The sequence below is a fragment of the Schistocerca serialis genome, chromosome 8, assembly GCF_023864345.2.
Source record: "Schistocerca serialis cubense isolate TAMUIC-IGC-003099 chromosome 8, iqSchSeri2.2, whole genome shotgun sequence".
NCBI classification, from domain to species: Eukaryota; Metazoa; Arthropoda; class Insecta; order Orthoptera; family Acrididae; genus Schistocerca; species Schistocerca serialis.
Window position 1 is genome coordinate 52,041,004 of NC_064645.1, and position 16,199 is coordinate 52,057,202.

Sequence of the window (16,199 nt, forward strand, 5' to 3'; positions counted from 1 at the left end):
TGCAGGCACAAGTGTTTCAAAGCAAGCAATTCAGTCCATGCTGTTAAAGATGGGGATCAGTACAGGATGATGCCTGTGTGTTCCCACATTGACCCCAAAGCATTAATTATGACTGCAGTGGGTAGGTGAAATGAAGTTTGTGGTACAACCTGTCTGTTTTGACCTGTAACATAAACCATGTCATGTTGTGTGACATCACTGTGGCACGGCATATTTCAAACTGATCCAGTCTGAAGAGGGTGTGTCAGACTACGCAGTGGCACTCTGAAGTGTGGGATGTTTATATTTCTAAATCATCTGTGAGTGTTGTTAGTGATTCACTGCAATGCTTTAGTGCTGTTTGTAAGAATTATACTTAAAGTGTTTGTGGCAGTCCGTTAGTGAGATAGTGTGATGTTGGCAGTTTTAGAGTTATGGGCAATACATTCATTTTCAGGTTTGAAATTATTAGTGCAGTGTGTTGTTTACAGTGGGAGATTTCGAGTTTTGGTGTTGTTGTGCCACTTTCTTTGTTTCAGCTACATAAATTGAGTGAAATGTTTGATAGAAGCTTTGTAATGCTCTGTGTGGTTTTGTGGTATCATTAAATTCGTTTGAGTTATATGTGTCAAGTTAAATTTCCAGTTAATGGTTTTTGGAGCTATGTGCACATTCATAGTATCGCTGACTTTGTTTAAGCTGTATAGGACAAGTGAAATTTCTGAAACTAGTTTCCTTTTTCAGGTTTTTTTTTTTTTTAATTGAGGTTTTGCTGATTATTAATGTCTTTGTTTGTTCTTGTGTATCTTCATTACTATGACCGATATATATTTTGTTGTGTACATAGTTCTGCGCAGTCAGCGCTTACACAACTTTCCCACTAGAGCGCGCCCCGCTAAGCACTACAGCGCAGGTGCAGCGCTTGTCCGTCTCCGCACCACGAGATGGTGCTGCCATAAAGATGGACCAAATTCTGCTTCCGTCGATCTGCGTATTAATATGTAACGCAGCTAATGAGATTGCTGCTAACGTAGAACCTTTTCTCCTCGCGGATCACACTCGCGCAGTGATACCGGAACGCGTGAGGTATTATAACGAGTGTACAGACCTCTGATTAGTCAGTCTGCATTAGTCTGTACCAGTCTACATTAGTCTTTACCAGTCTATAGTCAAGTTTCAGTCCGCGCCTAATAAGATAATCATATTCCTGTACATAGCCATGAAGAGAAATGTATAGACACTTTGTCAAGTATCAGAGATATGTGAGAATAAGATTAACGTACCCAGACCAAAGGAACTTCAGATTGTCAATTGTAAACAGCATCCAGAATCAAGTTAAGTAATTTCTATGCTTTTTATTATTTTAATAAATGTGTGTGAAAATTAATCAAGTTCTGTTTAAAGTTGGTCACCGTCAATCTGCTACTCTAAGCGTGCAAGTGGCATTTCTATCGTCTGACCTAACGGCAGAAGATAAACACGCCACGATAAGACCACGAGACGTATTGCTGACACTCGCCTACTTCATTAGAGCGACAAATCAACTAATCTGATGGTGTGTGTACCGAAGGTCTTACAGTACGCACACCACATATTTAGTGTTTCCTTGCCCAAATCCCTCTGATTCCTGCTATTGTCCCATTAGTTTCATGTTATTTCTGCAGGTACGTATTTTACACATTATCTGTGTCTGTTTGTGAGTGTAAAGTCAGATGACACAGTCACCATATACTGTAAGCTCAAAATACGGATGTCTGCAATATTGATGACGTTACATTACATCCTGATGGATGGTACCGCCATCTTCAGTAATCACAGTGAGCAAGGGGCTGAGACTGATCATGGATCAATGGAAACATACCTCCTGGTCAGATGACTCTGGTTTCACATTACACTGGGTTGACAGTTATGACTTGATATGCCTTTGTCCAGGCAAACAGATGTTCGAAATCGGCACCACATCACAGGCAAAGGCCGGTGGGGCAATATTACGCTACAGAGGACATTCACTTGGGCTGCCACAGGACCTCTAATAGTGATCGAAGGCACCATGACAGCTGTGAACTATGTGAACATTATTGAGGACCACCCGCAACCCTCCACGCGCGATGTCTACCCTGATGGCACGGGTATCATCCAGGAGAATAACTATCCCTCTCATGAGGCCATAATTGTGCTACGATGGTCTGAGGAGCCCGGTAGTGAATGAGATGTTGAAGCCTTGTCCACCAAATTCGTCTGACCCGAACCCGACAGAGTACACCTAGGACACATTGGGCTCCAGCTCGGCACTAGCTCATACTTTATTGTAACTCTGTGACCAGTACATATATATTGGGTGCTACATACCTCTAGAAACAGTCCGAGGACTTGCCAAATCCATGGCATGCAGAGTCGTTGCTGTATTGAATTCAAAATATGGATCAGCATGCTATTGAGCAAGTGGTGACAATGTTTCAGTTCGCCTCTGTGTCTCGTGAGATGACAGCAAGAATAGGATGACAGTGAGTTACACATGGAGCAAGGCAAATGGATTATTAACAGATGAGCAATGAATGTCACATGTATTATTACGATAACTAAGCAGAATATAATTTTCAACTTGACTAAATTAATGAATAAGAAAAAATGTAGTTCATAAATTTTTTTGAGCCTCCACTTAGAGATATCTTTCCAAATTATTTTTTGTATGTTGACTTCCAGTGCATGTATTATTGCAATAGGTACAGCAGATCTTTAATGTCCTGCTAGTTTTTTGTTTTATTTACTCATTTAGCATTTACTAAGGCATTCATGACATATTGTAATAACTAAAATATTCTGATAGCTCTGTAGTGAGTTACAATATTTTTATATATTTTCTTACAATATTATACAATATTACAAATACTTTTTAGCTACTCTGGCTGAGTTGGATTAGTCTGTGCATATCCTTCAGATCACACTCATAACTGTGAACTTCACACACAAGTAAATGGTCCATCAATTGGATTTCCCCCACTCACATTTGGAACTGCCCGATAGACCCCTTCAAAGTTGTCCACAATTTCCTTGGGAGGTCGAATACGTCAGTCTTCTTGCTGGGGTCATCCACCGAATTACAGTTCATATGTTCATCTACACCCGACAGTTATTTCTGAGCTGTCTTCAAGTCGAAGCCTCACAGTTCTTCACCGATTTTTCATAAAGGTGACCTGGCTTTAAATCTGTTTAGAGGTGCTAGGTCTTGGTGTATGGGGAGTTCTGGGTTGTCTAGGATTTTTCTGTATGATCTTATGGCTAACTGTAATCACCTAATTTTAGGGAGTTCTATGTTTGCTAGGACTGGCAGCAAGGCATGTGGGGTGGCTTTGAGTGTTCCAGAAATTATACGCATTGTTTCCTTCAGTTGGATCTCGACTTTAGCTGCGTGTGCACTTCTCATCCAGACTGGTAACCAGTATTCAACCATGCTGTAGACGAGGGCTAGGGCTAGGGCTGAAGTCCACAGTGCACTTGCTCCACATCCCCCTTTGATTCCAGAGTTTCGACAGGGTAGCATTATAAAATGTTAGTTTCTGTTTTATATCCTCTAGATGTGAGATATACATCAGACTTACACTTCAGAGTCTGATCTAATTTCACTCCCAAGTATTTAGGCTTATCCTCATGCCTGACATATTTGCCATTCATATTGAGTTGTAGTGTTCTATTTGTCTCTCTATTGTTAAGGTTATTGTGGTGCTGGTCATTTTTGTTAGGATTTGGATGTAGGTGGCACTTGGTGTAGTAGGTGTTCAGTACTTCCAGGTCTGCATTCAATACTTTGTCACTCATTAAAACTTTTACTTTGATATGCAATGGCCAGGTCATCCACATTTGCAAATTTAAGCAATTTTGAGTCTAGCATGTTAGTACTATATTGATTGAAAAGAATGTGTACTAGTGCTGGACCCTGTGGCAGACCATTATTCAGAGCCAAGCTCTTGCTGTTCACATCATGAAGTGAAACCCGATTTTCCTGCCTGTTGACATATTTTTTAGTAAGGTGTAAGTCTGTATGCTTTTGATGATTCTAGTTTGCTTAAGCAGAAGGCCCTCAATCCATATTGTATTGTTAGCTGAGAACCAGGTTGGTACTCATCTTATTTTGGAAACCTTTCTGAATATAGGTTGTGAGGGACAGCACTTGGCCACAACAATTTCTACCTGCTCAAAAACCTACCGGACAGGTTGGAAGATTGACTTTGATGTATGGAATTAATCTAGCCAGTAATATTCTCTTGAATAGGAGTTACATAGCAGGTATACTGACCTGAAATTCTTTGGGCTCGTTTCAGCACCACGATGACTTTTGCTCTTTCCAGATCTTAGGGAGTGTGCACACACTGATGCATCCTATTTCACCAACCACCTCCTTCCTAAAATTCCTAGTTCTTTCATGAATTCTGGTAGGATCTCATCAGGTCCAGCGACTTTTCCTGTATTCATCAGCTTTAAGGCCTTGACAATGTCTTCTGTTTCCACTTCTTTTACCATGTCCATGTTGATTATTATTAAGTGATATATTTTTCACATTTCTGGAAATCTCTTTCTTTTCAACAGTCTTCTGTTGGATTTTAGAGGTCTGTTTTAGGATAGTCGCAGTCTCAGATGGACTAGAGTCAAGAGAGAGCCTGTGAGGCATCGTGCCACCACCTAATTTGTGCAGCAGGCTCCTGCTCTTTATGCTGGAATACGTAAAATCTAGACTCTCCACTGCCTTCTGCCATCTGCTCCTGGCTCCTCGTTCATAGTACTGACCAGTTGTTTTGCAGTCTCGTTGTCCCTGCTCTAAAGAAATTTCTCCATTAGTGTTTCACACTCTTTCATCCAAAAGGGGGTGTATTCCTTCCTAACCCCACAAGGAATAGCATTTAGGGCCACTTTATGTACCAGGTTTGTGAATCTTTTGCAGTTCTCCAGTTTCGGCAGAATCCAATTTATTGTATCTCAATGTAGGACTAATATTTAATCCAGTCAGCTTTCCTCAGGTTCCATCTTAGAACTGGGGCACTTTTTACAACCAGGATTGATATCCAATCTCTAAAATTACCAAGAAGTTATGGTATTATAAAATTACAGTCTACTAATAGATATCAATGAGTAACAGGTGCAATAACATGAAAAGCAGCCCAGAACCATAATCAGGCCACAGCTTCAGCCTGCCTATGCTCCCACCTGCACAGCAGCATCAGCAGAAGCCAGCAACCACTTCCACCAAGCCATCAGTGAAGTCTGGGACAGTGACCAACTACTGCATAACAACAGCCAGTCTCTGGTTGTTGGCCCCTTAATAGAGGTTTCGAAGTGACACAGAAATGTGGCTCTCCTGCAGTATTTTAACCCCCAAGACCAGCCCATCACCATCGGTATAACTGGACCAAATTGTGACACACAACCCGTGCCAGTCGTTGCCAGACTTATGATGTGGCCAAAATCACTGCATCCAGGCTGTGAACCAACATCTGACTGCCTGTACGTGAGCAGCTGGCAATCTGCCGCTGCCTCCACAGTCCAGGCCACGAAGTGATTTCCAGCCAGTTCTGTGCCGTGGGTAACCACCACTGCTCTCCAGCCTGCAGTTCTGTGTTTGTCACCAGAGTAGTTCTGCTGAACATACCTGCCTAGTCCTGGCTATTGGCTGTCTCATTGCTGCCCCACCATACCGTCTCACACTGACAACATTTCCTTACCACCGTGCTTGTGTCAGAAGGTCTGTCTGCAGCAGATACACTACTCTCTTTTCATGTATGATTGTTAATAATGTGTTTCGACAACAGACTGGTGGCTTACATAATCTGCACCTCCACCCACATTCCAGAGAGCTGCTAGTCCACACCTTCCCCAAATAATACCCTGTTACAAAGGCATTCTTCTTTGTACTTTCCATTTCTGACCATTTTCATTGTGAAGTCTAATGCACCATTAGATGCATTTTGTCCTCTGGACTGTGGTACACCCACTGCCTACAGGGCACAGAAGAAATCCCATATTCCTTGTGGCACTGATGCAATAAAATAAAATGATGAAAGTAACCATTTAGTGCTGTATCATATCATATAATGCCATGGACGTCATAGCCATGTACAGCGAACATACAGGCCAGCAATCTGATGGAAAATTTGAAGTGGTATGGAGTTGTCAGTGTATTAAATTAATGGTAAATGTAGTACACTTCAATTGCATGGAAACTACCCCTTTTCTGAGATGAGCACTGCTCTACACAATTATGAGAGACATTCAAAAGTAATGCAACACTTTTTTTCTCAGCAAATTTTAGTCGAAAAAATGCACAATTTTGTTTTGGGGCATTATGGAATATTCCTACTTCAGCCCCTATAGTTTCATTAAGCTCCAAAAGATGGTTATATAACCTTCAAAATGGTATCTGTGATGGAGTCGCATTCCAAGCAGAGAGTTTCTTTTTGTGGAAAACCATAGCACACTCATAGGTGCTTACAGAATTTCTGAGGCCTGGCACTAAAAAAAGTATGGTGAGTCATTGGGCAAAGCATCTGTCATCATCGCAACCAGGTCTCGCAAATATGGTCTAGTTGGTAGCATTGCTGCCTCTCAATCGTGAGGTCCTGGGTTCGATTCCCGTGTTGTGCTCATCGTTTCATCATCATAAAAGTGGCAAGACTGGATTGTGAAAAGATTGGGTACTGATAACCTTACGTTTGAGTGCCCCACAAATCAAGTACCATCATCATTATAATCACCACCACCACAAATCTGTTTGGTCTCCAAATGCTGGCCAGTCACACACAGCTGTAACTCCTGCTATGTTGGAACTTCTTGACACTCTCACTCAAGATGACTGATGGTTGGTTGGTTTGTGAGATTGAAGGGAGCAGACTGCGATGGTCATCGGTCCCTTTTTGCAGAACTGGAAACACCCACACAGAATGAAAACGAAGAATGGAGACGACAACGGACGACACAGGACAAGAAAGACTCAGACAGAGATCAGATAAAACGAATTAAAATCACACAGAGTGTGACAGTGGTTGGCCTACCATAGAGACAAAAAAGGAAAAGCCAACCACTGAGAAACACACTAAAACTCAGTCTAAAATCGTACACCAAAGGCCAGACTCAAAACAAAAAAAAATAACAAACACTCAGATTAAGTGATAAAAACCCCCTGCCCGAATAAAACGCAAAACTAAACCTGCCATGGCAGTGTCATTTGTTAAAAGGGCAGGGAGCGTGTCAGGCAGCGCGAACGTCTACCTGAGCACAGCTAAAAGGGTACACTCCAACAAAATGTAGACCACCATCAAAATGGATCTGCAGCAACATAGAGGTGGGTCCTCTCAGCGCAATAAGTGGCCGTGCATCACCCATGTGTGCCCAATGCGCAGCCGGCAGAGGACAACAGACTCCTTGCGAGAGACCCGCAAGGGGGAGTGTCACACACTGATAGCCTCCTTGATGGCCCGAAGTTTGTTTGGTGAAGGCAGGGTGCGCCATTCAGTGTCCCAAAGTTCGAAAACTTTGCAGCGTAAGACAGCTCACAAATCAGTCTCCGGGAGGCCAATATCCAGAGTTGATTCACTGGTGGCCTGTTTGGCCAGGCAGTCAACATGTTCATTGCCCGGGATGCCGACATGACCAGGGGTCCACACAAAGACCACAGAGCAGCTGCAATGGGCAAGAGTATGGAGGGATTCCTGGGCAGCCATCACCAGACGACAGCGAGGGAAGCACTGGTCGATAGCTCGTAAACTGCTCAGGGAGTCGCTACAGATAACGAAGGACTCACCTGAGCAGGAGCAGATATACTCTAGGGCATGAAAGATGGCGACCAGCTCAGCAATGAAAACGCTGCAGCCAGCTGGCAATGAATGTTGTTCGTAGTGGTCCCCTAGAGTGAGAGCATAACCAACACGACCAGCAACCATCGAACTGTCAGTGTAAACAACGCCAGAGCCCTGATACGTGGCAAGGATGGAAAGAAAGCGGCAGCGGAAGGCCTCTGGAGGGACTGAGTCCTTCGGGCCATGTGCCAATTCGAGCCGAAGGCAAGGGCGGGGCACACACCACGGGGGTGTACGCAGAGGGGCCCGGAAAGGAGGTGGAAGAGGGAAAACCCCAAGCCTGCAGAGAAGCTCTCTGATGCAGACCGCGATCACACAACCCGACCGGGGCCGACGTTCTGGGAGATGGACGACCGACTGAGGAAACAGGAGACGATAATTAGGATGCCCGGGCAAGCTACAAACATTCATAGCATAAGCGGCCAGTAAACGTTGGCGCCGTAACGGTAGTGGAGAGACACTGCCTCCACAAGTATGCTGTCCACAGGGCTGGTCCGGAGAGCACCAGTGGCAAGTCGGATCCCGCTGTGAAGCATTGGGTCCAGCACCCACAAAGCAGATGCAGATGCTGAACCATAAGCCAGGCTCCCATAATCCAGACAGGACTGGATTAACACGTGGCAGAGCCCTAAGAGAGTAGATCGGTTGGCGCCCCAGCTGGTGTGGCTCAAGCATCGCAGAGCATTAAGATGCCGCCAAAACATCTGTTTAAGCTGCCGATTACGTGGGAGCCAAGTCAACCGGGCATCAAAAACCACACCCAAAAACCGATGTGTCTCCACCACAGCAAGAAGTTCGCTGGCAAGATAAAGCCGGCAGAAATGCATAACGCAGGTCTTGGCAGCCGAAAACTGGAAGCCATGCACTACAGCCCAAGACTGCACCTTGTGGATAGCGCCCTGCAGCTGACGTTCAGCAGCTGCAATGCCAATGGAGCTATAGTAGAGACAGAAGTCGTCAGCATACAAGGATGCTCAGACAGACGTTCCCAACGCCGCAGCGGGCCCGTTAATTGCAATTAAAAACAGGCAGACACTTAGGACTGATTCCTCTGGTACCCTGTTCTCCTGAACTCGGGAGGAACTATGGGAGGCTGTGACTTGCACGTGGAAGGTACGATGCGACAGAAAATTTCGTAGGAAAATCGGCAGTGGACCCCGAAGACCCCAACCATGAAGCGTAGAGAGGACGTGATGGCGCCATGTCGTATTGTACACCTTCCGCACGTCGAAGAAGACAGCGACAAGGTGCTGACGGCAGACAAAGGCCATACGGATGGCTGACTCCAGGCTCATCAGATTGTCGGTGGCTGAGCAGCCTTTACGGAACCCACCCTGAGATGGAGCCAGAAGGCCCCGAGACTAGAGTACCCAACTCAACCGCCGGCTCACCATGTGTTCGAGCAACTTGCAAAGAACGTTGGTGAGGCTAATGGGGTGGTAACTGTCCACCTCCAATGGGTTCTTGCCAGGTTTCAAAACAGGGACAACAATGCTTTCCCGCCATTGCAACGGAAACTCACCCTCGACCCAGATACGGTTGTAAAGGTCAAGGAGCCGTCGCTGGCAGTCCACTGAGAGGTGTTTCAGCATCTGACAGTGGATGCAATCTGGCCCGGGAGCTGTATCAGGGCAAGCGGCTAGGGCACTGTGGAATTCCGACTCACTGAATGGAACATTGTAGGATTCAGGACGGCGGGTGTGAAATGAAAGGCTCCAACATTCCAACCGCTCTTTAACGGAGCGGAAGGCCAGTGGGTAATTCACAGAAGCGGTACTGAGAGCAAAAGGGTCTGCTAAGCGGTTTGCAATAATGTCGGAGTCTGTACAAACTTTTCCATTCAGTGAGATGGCAGGGACGCTGACAGGGGTCCGATAGCCATGGAGGCGCCTAATCTTGGCCCAAACCTGCGATGGAGAGATATGGAGGCCAATGGTGGAGACATACTGTTGCCAGCACTCCTGATTGTGTTGGCAAATGATGCAGCAGGCCCGCGCACAGAACCGTTTAAAGGCGATGAGGTTTTCTAATGAGAGATGCCGCTTGTGGTGCTGGAGTGCCCGCCTGCGATCTTTAATCGCCTCGGCGATAGCAGGCGTCCACCAAGGCACAATCCTCCGCCGAGGGGACCCAGAAGAACGGGGAGTGGCAGATTCTGTGGCAGTAATGATGCCGATGGTGACCGAGTGAACCACCGCATCAATGGCTTCATTAGAAAGCAGCGCAATGGCAGCAGTGGAGGAGAACAAATCCCAGTCAGCCTTATACAGAGCCCACCTGCTAGGGCGCCCAGAAGAGTGACGCTGTGGCAGTGACACAAAGATTGGAAAGTGGTCACTACCACACAGATCGTCATGCACACTCCACTGGACAGATGGTAAGAGGCTAGGGCTGCAGATCGAAAGGTCGATGGCGCAGTATGTGCCATGCGCCACACTGAAATGTGTGAAGGCACCATCATTTAAAATGGAAAGGTCGAGCTGTGTCAATACATTCTCAGCGGTGCACCTCGACCTGTTGCCACTGACCCACCCCACAGAGAGTTATGGGTGTTGAAGTCGCCCAGTAACAGGAAAGGTGGCGGCAATTGGGCTATCAGGGCAGCCAGGACATCATCACCATCCAGTGGAAGACAAAGACTGCAGACAGTAACAGCCTGTGGCGTCCACACCCGAACAGCAACAGCCTCTAAAGGTGTTTGTAGAGGGACAGAATCTCTGTGAAGGGAGTGAAGGACATAGATGCAGACGCCACCAGGTATCCTTTCATAAGCTGCCCGGTTCCTATAACAACCCTGATAGCCATGGAGGGCGGGGGTTCGCATTGCTGGAAACCAATTTTCTTGGAGAGCAATACAGAGGAAAGGGTAAAGGCTGAGAAGTTGTCGGAGCTCGGCTAGATGCTGGAAGAAACCACTGCAGTTCCACTGGAGGATGGTATTGTCCATGGCTGAGAAAGGCGTGAAGGGACTGGGGAGGCAGTTTACGCCGCTGGGTCACTGATTCAGTACCCACACAAGTGACATCCATTGAGTCTGGGGGACCGGCGAGATCCAGGTCTTCAGCAGACGCCAGAATCTTGACCTCATCCTCAAACGCTGAGCTTGTAGGAAGCGGTGGGACGGGTGCCACCGCAATGACGGGATTCTTGGGAACCTTTTCCTTCTTCTGTTTCTCGCACTGTGCCTTCAGCGGTTCTGGCTGGGAGGACTTCCCTGGGTCAGTCTCAGGGACGGACGACGACTGTGAGGCCCTACGACCAGCAACTGGTGGTTGTTTCAGCCACTTGCAGGTATCCGCTGTTCTGCTGGTCTGAACTTGCGAATGGAGGTCCCCAAGGGACCCCTTCCTGGTGAGAGGAGCCAAAGAAGTCTTACGCTTCTCTGGCTGGGAAGGGGGAACTGATGTCCCCGATGCAATGGTTGGGGGGGGGGGGGGGGGTGTTGCTCCTGAAGTAGATGGATCAGGAGCAACAGGGAGTGAAGTCCCCCCCCCCCCCTCCACCATCAAGGGGGCAGGTGTGGTCCTCTGGCTCTGAGAGCTGATGGTATGTAGTGCAGCTATGGAAACTGTAGCAGGAGTGACAGTGGCGGCATAAGAGGACGTCATGGGTACTGGATGAAGTTGTTCAAATTTCCACTTAGCCTCAGTGTAGGTCAGTCGATCCTGGGTCTTGTATTCCATTATTTTCCGTTCTTTCTGTAGAATCTTACAGTCCGGCGAGCGAGGGGGATGGTGCTCTCCGCAGTTGACACAGATGGGAGGCGGGGCACATGGAGTATCAGGATGGGATGGTCGACCACAATCGCGACATATGAGGCTGGAAGCACAGCGGGAAGACATATGGCCGAACTTCCAACACTTGAAGCCCTGAATCGGGGGAGGGATATATGGCTTGACATCACAACAGTAGACCATCACCTTGACCTTCTCAGGTAATGTGTCACCCTCGAAAGCCAAGATGAAGGCACCAGTGGCAACTTGGCGATCCCTCGGACCCCGGTGAATGCGCCGTATGAAATGGAGACCTCATCGCTCTAAATTGGCACGCAACTCATCATCAGACTGTAAAAGAAGATCTCTGTGGAAAATAATTCCCTGGACCATATTTAAGCTTCTATGAGGCATAGACTGAAAGACCTGAGTCGAAACAAGGCCCCCGGAGTAGACAATATTCCATTGGAACTACTGACGGCCGTGGGAGAGCCAGTCCTGACAAAACTCTACCATCTGGTGAGCAAGATGTATGAAACAGGCGAAATACCCTCAGACTTCAAGAAGAATATAATAATTCCAATCCCGAAGAAAGCAGGTGTTGACAGATGTGAAAATTACCGAACTATCAGCTTAATAAGTCACAGCTGCAAAATACTAACACGAATTCTTTACAGACGAATGGAAAAACTAGTAGAAGCCAACCTCGGGGAAGATCAGTTTGGATTCCGTAGAAACACTGGAACACGTGAGGCAATACTGACCTTACGACTTATCTTAGAAGAAAGATTAAGGAAAGGCAAACCTACGTTTCTAGCATTTGTAGACTTAGAGAAAGCTTTTGACAATGTTGACTGGAATACTCTCTTTCAAATTCTAAAGGTGGCAGGGGTAAAATACAGGGAGCGAAAGGCTATTTACAATTTGTACAGAAACCAGATGGCAGTTATAAGAGTCGAGGGACATGAAAGGGAAGCAGTGGTTGGGAAGGGAGTAAGACAGGGTTGTAGCCTCTCCCCGATGTTGTTCAATCTGTATATTGAGCAAGCAGTAAAGGAAACAAAAGAAAAATTCGGGGTAGGTATTAAAATTCATGGAGAAGAAATAAAAACTTTGAGGTTCGCCGATGACATTGTAATTCTGTCAGAGACAGCAAAGGACTTGGAAGAGCAGTTGAATGGAATGGACAGTGTCTTGAAAGGAGGATATAAGATGAACATCAACAAAAGCAAAACAAGGATAATGGAATGTAGTCTAATTAAGTCGGGTGATGCTGAGGGAATTAGATTAGGAAATGAGGCACTTAAAGTAGTAAAGGAGTTTTGCTATTTGGGGAGCAAAATAACTGATGATGGTCGAAGTAGAGAGGATATAAAACGTAGGCTGGCAATGGCAAGGAAAGCGTTTCTGAAGAAGAGAAATTTGTTAACATCCAGTATTGATTTAAGTGTCAGGAAGTCATTTCTGAAAGTATTCGTATGGAGTGTAGCCATGTATGGAAGTGAAACATGGACGATAAATAGTTTGGACAAGAAGAGAATAGAAGCTTTCGAAATGTGGTGCTACAGAAGAATGCTGAAGATTAGATGGGTAGATCACATAACTAATGAGGAAGTATTGAATAGGATTGGGGAGAAGAGAAGTTTGTGGCACAACTTGACCAGAAGAAGGGATCGGTTGGTAGGACATGTTCTGAGGCATCAAGGGATCACCAATTTAGTATTGGAGGGCAGCGTGGAGGGTAAAAATCGTAGAGGGAGACCAAGAGATGAATACACTAAGCAGATTCAGAAGGATGTAGGTTGCAGTAGGTACTGGGAGATGAAAAAGCTTGCACAGGATAGAGTAGCATGGAGAGCTGCATCAAACCAGTCTCAGGACTGAAGACCACAACAACAACAACATGAGGCACAGAGTAACTGACACATCCCTCAGCTGCTTACAAGCAAGCAAGGCTCGTGACTGGGCAGAGGATGCTGTTTTTATCAAGACTGAACCGGACCGCATTTTGGACAAGCCCTCCACCTCCCCGAACTTGTCCTCTAAATGCTCTACAAAAAACTGAGGCTTCACGGATACAAAGGATTCCCCATCAGCTCTGGTACAGACGAGATATCGGGGTGAATACGTTTCACTGTCATTCATAGCCTTTCGTTCCTCCCATGGTGTGGCCAGGGAGGGGAACGATTTGGGGTCATACGCGTTAGCTTTAAAGTGAGCCCTCAAATGCTTACAGACTGCTGGTGGCTGGCCACCAGCAAGAGATGATGTGCCACGCTTCACTGCGTGTCATCCACCCTGATGCCACCTACTCTGACCAAGGGCCCTCCCCATGGGTGCCACCCAGCTACAGCAAGGGCCACCTGGCAGGGTGGCCATTGCCGGGAGTCCTGATGCCCCAGGGAGATAGGCATCTACTCCTTGGCATACATGGGGAGTAAACAGCGCAGGCATCAGTGGAGCAATCCCTGTGTTGTCAAGGGGCTACAACCAACAGGGTACATGGTGGTCCCACCACAACAGAGTGGCTACCATGCTGGATACCAGGTGACAAGTAGTCGGCGCAGAAAGCAACACAGCATAGTGGATGGCGGAAACGGCACCCGGGAATGTATCCTTGCCCAAGACTTGGAGAGTGAGTGGGATTGCAATGCGACGACGAGAAAGTGGGCTAAAGGTCTGACCCCAAGATGGACACAATGCACCAAGTAAGACGCCCTTCCCCAATCGACTCGCTCTTCAGTAGAATTTTGAGATATGGAGGTCAAACAGACAGGGGACCATCACATAAAGCCAAAACTTTTGAGACTCCTTTTAGTCACCTCTTACGGCAGGCAGGAATACCGCAGGACTATTCTTATCCCCGAACTCGCAGGGGGAATGACTGATGGGCCACAATCAAATATCTCACTATACAACTGGACATCTCTGTTGGTAGTGCTGACACACAAGTCTGTACACCCGAGAGGGGGTAACAAACCTTCGTTAAACTATTCTCCCTCATCCACCCCACAGCCCAGATCTCACACGTTCCGACTTGCATCTGTTCAGTGCAATGGAGGATGCACTCTGCAGGAAACAGTACATGATTGGAAGGTTACTGATTCAGAAAGATGACTCCAATTTTGACCAACAGTGTGTTATCATGCCTTTCCAGTAACATGACGTAAGGTTGTTGCATTGAATGGAGATTATGTTGAAAAGCAGGGTTTTGTAGCCAAAAGAGTGCAGAATACTATGTTGTACTTGCACATGAATAAAACCAACCTGCATTCAGAAAAAAGTGTTGCATTACTTATTGAATACCACTCATAATTCTTACTTTTTCTATTATCTGTATCTTGTTATAGTGCAAGAGGATACCTTTCAGTTCTCATTATTCTTCTTCTTCTTCTTCTTCTTCCTTTTTTTTACCTCAGTGTGTGCATATAGATTCTCATATGATGACACCACTCAGTAACCAGTTCAACCACTTTAAAGGGTCACACACAGTAGATGCATGCTATATTAAATCATTCTGAAGTCAACATAAATGGCTTTCTAATCATGCTCTAATCATGCCAACTAATAGAAGTCCTCGCTTTGACAGTTGCTCTAACTCACAAGCGTCGGAAGACTTGATGTAAGACACCACCAGAGCACAATCCTGCCGGATGCGTAGATCTTGAAGGCAGTACCTTCAAACACCAACCCACTTGTAAAATTGGACACTAACCAAAACCAAATATTGTTAACATCTGTGAGATGATTGATTTGCATATTACGTAGTCTTCAGTTACATTTGTACACAATCTATTGACAAGCAATTAAAAAAAAAAAATATCACTATATGCCCTTTGCTAATCATGTAGTCTACAAGCTCAATTTGTAAATCATACATGTTGGAGGCAATAAAGATCCCATGAAGAATGTAACAAAGCTACAAGTGTCTTTACTTTCTTTCCAGTCTCTTGCCATCACTTTTTTCTTGTTTTAGAACTTTCTTCTAATGAAAGAACAGCTGCTAAAATTTTGTGAGCTACAAATTAGATACGTACATTTAAATTTGCAGTACCTGTTGTCTTGGAAAACTTGAGTATGCATAATATGCACACTACACCATTTTATGGAGGAAATGAGAATTCTAATATCAAATATTGCCAAGCTCTTCAAATTATTATTATTATTATTATTTTTTTTTTTATCTTTCCACAGAGATGACTGAAACACAAATATGTCTTGGCCTACCATTTTTCTACAGTCACATGGCTTTCACTAAACTGTCATTATATAAATGAATATTCAAATTCCACACTTCAAATATCTCGGTGAGATCATAGAACCAACAGGGTTGGAAAAGGAAGTACAGAAAGTTTGGTTACAACAGCTCAAATGAGCTTATGGGAGAATGCGTGAAATCTACAACAAGAAATGTATATCCATTCATACAAATATCAAACGTACAGTGATTAAACCTGAAGTGCTGTTCAAATGGTTCAGATGGCTCTGAGCACTATGGGACTTAACATCTGTGGTCATCAGTCCCCTAGAACTTAGAACTACTTAAACCTAACTAACCTAAGGACATCACACACATCCATGCCCGAGGCAGGATTCGAACCTGCGATCGTAGCAGTCGCGCGGTTCCGGACTGAGCGCCTAGAACCGCTAGACCACCGCGGCC

The 16,199-nt window shown here is 45.6% G+C and overlaps 1 protein-coding gene across 1 annotated transcript in view; it reads right to left on the bottom strand.

Annotated features, from left to right (window-relative positions):
• LOC126416137 (glia maturation factor beta) overlaps positions 1-16,199 on the bottom strand; it is a 37,490-nt gene that overhangs the window by 20,129 nt on the left and 1,162 nt on the right. The window lies entirely within an intron of this gene.